We start from the raw sequence: 5,936 nt of genomic DNA, 5'->3' as shown, positions 1-5,936 counted from the left end.
GGGTCCAGTGCTACATGGAGAGAGAGGAGGAGAGGAAGAGGGTCAGTACTCGTGGAGAAGGAGGAGAGAGGAGAGGGTCAGTACTCCTGGAGAAGGAGGAGAGAGGAGAGGTGTTAGTGCTCCTGGAGAAGGAGGATATAAAGGAGAGGGTCAGTGCTCCTGGAGAGAAGGAGAGAGGAGGAGGGTTAGTGCTCCTGTGAGAGAGGAGAGGGTTAGTGCTCTTGAGAGAGGAGAGAAGGAAGGGTCAGTACTCCTGAGAAGGAGAGAGAGAGAGAGGGTCAGTGCTCCTGGAGAGAGAGGAGAGTGGAGAGGGGAGAGGGTCCATGCTCCTGGAGAAGGAGGAGAAAGGAGGGGTCAGTGCTCCTGGAGAAGGGGAGAAGGAGAGAGGAGAGGGTCAGTACTCCTGGAGAAGGAGGAGAGAGGAGAGGAGAGGGTCAGTGCTCCTGGAGAAGGAGGAGAGAGGAGAGGGTCAGTGCTCCTGGAGAAGGAGGAGAAAGGAGAGGGTAAAAGAACAACAAAGTCACACTGTCAGATGAGGCAAAAAAAAAGAGTAAAGTTGTATTTTCACTAATATTTCCTAAGTATGAAGTCATTAAGTAACTAAGTATTAGTGCATTACGGTGATGAGAAGCAGGTTTCAGAGATGAGATGTCGCTATTGAAAAACGGTACTGAGCTCTATTAAAGATTACATCATCAAAATGCCATTTTGTTCATCCCAAACTAAAATCACAGATCTAAACGCAACTGAATAAAACCCTTTATTTTATCATTAGTAATTACGCGCTTTGTATTTTCAAAAGTTAATTTTAAAGGTAATATTTGCATATTAGTTCATGAATGCTTGGTTCTAAAAGTATTTTTCGATGCATTTCTAAATTGAATGGGATCCTATGAGCAAATGGCATGATATGTGTATAAAGGATCGACATGTGGGATATGGACCAAGAAACATTATTGGGGAAAATCAAACAACAGTACAGGTAAGTTTCAAAACAGATACACGTGTCAAAATGGGGGATATCTCCCTTTTATGTGCTCCCGAGAGGCGCAGTGGTCTAAGACACTGCATCCCAGTGCAGGAGGGCGTCACTGCAGTACCTGGTTCGAATCCAGGCTGTATCACATCCGGGCCGTGATTGGGAGTCCCAGAGGGCGGCGCACAATTGGCCCAGCGTCGTCCGGGTTTGGCCCGGTGTAGGCCGTCATTGTAAATAAGAATTTGTTCTTAACTGGCTTGCCTAGTTAAATAAAGGTTAAATAAATAAATAAAATAATGAGACGGTTGCTCTTTGCTGAAACACAAACTCCAGATTGTATTTAAGTATATTAAAAAAGGGGTATTATTATAAACCTATATTTCTTGACAACTTAATTAAATAGCTGATGTTTTACATAACATCTATACATTTTATGTAAAACAAACTAATTCTAATATATAGTCACAATGGGTGTGCTGGTAACTTTTTATTATTTAATAGGACCACTGGTTTTCCTATACAATAGGTGGATACAGTGGTCCTATTAAATAATAAAAAGTTACCAGCACACCCATTGTGACTATATATTAGAATTAGTTCATGATCATTGCCAAAATGAAGGATCTTATAAGAGAAACGGACCTAAAAATGATGAGAAACGTGTATTTCGGTAATGCGAGGCCATTAGCCTTACAGTTGAAGTCGGAAGTTTAAATCAACTTTTGCTAAAATACATTTAAAAAACTCAGTTTTTCCACAATTCCTGACATTTAATCCTAGTAAAAATTCCCTGTCTTGGGCCAGTTAGAATCACCACTTTATTTTAAGGATGTGAAATGTCAGAATAATAGTAGAGAGAATTATTTATTTCAGCTTTAATTTCTTTCATCACATTCCCAGTGGGTCAGAAGTTTACATACACTCAATTAGTATGTGGTAGCATTGCCTTTAAAATTGTTTAACTTTGGTCAAACGTTTCGGGTAGCCTTCCACAAGCTTCCCACAATAAATTGGGTGAATTTTGGCGCCCATTCCCTCCTGACAGAGCTGGTCGAAACTGAAGGCATGGTTCTGTAGCCTCCTTGCTCGCACACGAGCGTTTTTCAGTTCTCTGCCCACAGATTTCTATACGGATTGAGTTCCAGCGGCTTTGTGCATGGCCTCACCCTTACCTTGAACTTTGTTGTCCTTAAGCCATTTTGCCACAACTTTGTAAGTACTGCTCTGGGGGTCATGTCCATTCTTGGAAGACCCATGTGTGACCAAGCTTTAAACTTCCTGATTGATGTCTTGAGATGTTGCCTTCCAATATATCGACAACATACAATGTTCCTGCCTCATGAATATGCCATCTATTTTGTGGAAGTGCACCAGCCGCCTGCAGCCAAAGCACCCCCACACATGATTCTGGCCACCCCGTGCTTCCGGTTGGGATGGTGTTTCTTCTGGCTTGCAAGCCATCCACTTTTTTCCTCCAAAACATAGATGCCATGGTGCATTATCCAAACAGTTCCATTTTTGTGTTCATCAGACCAGAGAATATTTCTCCAAAAAGTCACGATCTTTGTCCCCACTGTTTCAGTTGCAAACCTAGTCTGGCCTTCTTTTATTGGTGGTTTGTGGAGCAGTGCTTTCTTCCTACTGATCGTGGGCCTTTTCAGGTATATGTCAGATAATAGGACTCGTTTTACTTGTGGACTATAGTATACTTTGTACCTGTTTCTCCGAGCATCTTCAACCAAGGTCCGTTTGCTGTTGTTCTGCGATTTTTATTTGTACTTTTCGCAACAAAAGTCCGTTCATCTCTAGGAACAGACGCATCTCTTCCTGAGCATATTATGACGGCTGCGTACGGTCCGCCTATGGTGTTCCAGCATACTACTTGCGTACTAATTTACGTTTGTATCAGGATGATACGTGGCCGGTAACCTCACAGAGACGTTGGAATTTGCTCCCAAGATTCTTTGAACCCAAGAACTTGGAGTATACAATGTTTTCTGATCGGGTGCTGGTCCTGATTTCTTCTTTCGGATTTTCCCATCATAAATCATCGCAAAGGACGGACACCTGCAGTTGATGGTCTCTGGCCTTTGAAGCATACCATTCTCACAGGTTACACCTCCACACCGTGACACATAAACCAATTACGTCTGATTAGCCCTATTCACAGCAAAGCCTTCCTTAAGCCACGACATCTAATTTTCATGGATACCTTATCCAACGCATGTTCTTATAAGCACAGGTCAACTTAGTCGATATGTAAAACTTACTGACCCACTGAATTTGTCATACAACGATGCACATATATATACATATGTAAACCAATATTTGTTTTTCTGTTCAATGTCAAAAATGACTATGTTCACTGCCACAAAGTAGAATTCTCTAACCAACACTTGCGCAGAAAACTTTATAGTTTTGAGTTAACTAAGAAGTGTCGTGTTATGTTATGATACACTTCCGACTTTCAACATGTATATTTTCCGCCTCTACTACAACTTACAAGCAATTCATGGCTGTCCAGAGCAGTCTTACCAGATACCACTGCACCTGGTACGATAGCCATCTTGTAATAGCCCACCTCAACTACCTCACTCCCCATTATAGTTTTTATTCTTCTTTGCCTCCTTTATACCCCATCTATCTCTACTGCACTTCATACTTCTGCACATCTATCACTCCAATGCCCGCACATCACCACACAGCTGCTTTACCAACACTTCGCTAAATTGTAATTATTTTCATTCCACCCTATGGCCTATTCTATTGCGCTGTACGCGTCCCCTAATCTACTATCGATCTTGCCGACACGACTGTTTCTAAAACAAATTCTCTTATCTTGTGTGAGCTTTGTCCCACCTTCATTCTTTTGTTCCCCTGATGCTTTATTGATGTGTCACCTAGCATGAGCATGTAAATGAGAATTATTTCAACTTGGCCACCTGCGGTAATAAAGGTTAAATTAAATAAAGAAATATAAAAAGCCTTCATGACTCAGCAAACAATTGACCACCATCAACTAAACCCCATTCATGCCTCCGTGTTTTGTTTCTTAACATTCTCCCAATTTTTAGCTTTTGTGTTTGTTGTCATTTTGGTAATGAGACACGTTTGAAGTGTCTTTAAAGGGGATGTTTGAAAATAAGATCCTCATTCAAATAAAAGCTTCAAGAAATTAAAATGAACTAAGGACTTAAACGTCTCTAGATGATGTATATGGGAGAATAAAGGTCCAGTATCTTTTAAAAGAACAATATATTGGAGCTCACAAGCAACTCTAAAAAGTGTTACTAACCGAGAAATATGTCCAGCAGACACTCATCACGTAATATCATTATTATAGTTATGTTAATGTAAACTTGTAACCAGTAGTATAACATTGTAGATTCATGGAACATAACTACAACCAAACATATCTAGTTTATTTTCAAAAATAAATTACGGTTCTCTAAAGTAAAAAAATGCTTAATAGAATTACCGAGAATTTAATCCAGACACATTTCCGGTAATGAGAATTATTTGGTTGTGAAAATTGTCCAAATTACTGTCATAAAAAAAAAAAAAAAGTATTTAAAATAAGACACAAACTAGGTTATCTTAGTCTTCAGAATTGATAGTTATCATCCTTGCGTTATCTAACCGGATACCCATCATGGTTACTCTAACTATACCCATCATGGTTATCCTAACTTATACCATCATGGTTATCTAACTATACCCATCTATGGTATCTAAACCTATACCCATCATGGTTATCTAACTATCCCATCATGTTATCTAACTATACCCATCATGGTTACTTAACTATACTATTCGATGGTTATCTACTTACCCTCATTCATAGGTCATCTAACATATACCCATTGCATGCGTCATCTAACCTATACGCCATCATGGTCATTCTAACTATACCCATCATGGTTACATCTAACTAATTACCCATCATGGTTATCCTTTAACTATACCATCATGGTCATCTAACACCTATCACCCCATCATGGTATCTTAACTATACCCATCTAGGGTTATCTAACTGTATAACCCATCATGTTATCTAAACTCGAATTTGCCGTACTGAACATGCGTTAAAAACTTGGTTTTCGAAATGAGACAGACCATTCCGAATCTTGTGTTTTGGTCGCCTAAAAGAAATGAGGATCCGCGTAACATAAAACTTTTCAGTCAGAGTGGCGTAACATAATGGCTGTAATTAGGAAGCAGCTTCAGCACCACAGACACAGAAACACACGGTTGCCTCCGCTGGCCTGTGGCTCTCAAACCTTCCAACTTCCAGGCCTGCAATTAGCCAGACATTCAGCTAAAGAGCGGACGAGGGAAGGGTTAAGACAGAGAGATCACCAGATTCAGCTGAAATGAGAGACGGAGGGAGAGTGAGTGAGTGAGTGAAGTGAGTGATGAGTGAGTGAGTGAGTGAGTGAGTGACGTGAGTGAGAGAGAGAGAAGCTGCCCACCAGTCCACATGCTGTCATTTCTACTTTACAGCGTGAGGCAATCCGGAGCCCGGACAAAACTAATCGTAGAAAATTCTGGCTCAGTTCCAGCCCGTCGGGTTCAGGCAGGGGACAAATAACAACACTTGATAGTGTGAGTGCATGTCTAGGTCACGGGTGATAGACTGACTGGCTTTCCTGGCAAACCCTGTGGCAATTTTTTTCCGGTATGTTTCCTGGCTTATACAGTGTCTATAGGTCATGTTACCACAGTGACTGACAAATACACACACACAAGCACTAACAGTTGTGGAAAAACACACAACGCATCTGTGAAACCAACCATGCTGCCTCCCATGTACTTGAAAGAAACGTGTGTCTGTGTGTGTCTGTTGCTGTGTGTATTATGTCTTTGTGGTAAGGGAGGGTATGTTGGTGTGGGTTAATATCTCAATTGAAAACATTGCCCTATTTCTCATTGCAAAAACTAAGTCCCCTCCCTGCTC

The sequence above is a fragment of the Salvelinus sp. IW2-2015 genome, unplaced genomic scaffold (assembly GCF_002910315.2).
Source record: "Salvelinus sp. IW2-2015 unplaced genomic scaffold, ASM291031v2 Un_scaffold7792, whole genome shotgun sequence".
Classification (NCBI taxonomy): Eukaryota; Metazoa; Chordata; class Actinopteri; order Salmoniformes; family Salmonidae; genus Salvelinus; species Salvelinus sp. IW2-2015.
The sequence above is the reverse complement of the archived record's forward strand: the minus strand, read 5'-3'. Positions refer to the sequence as shown.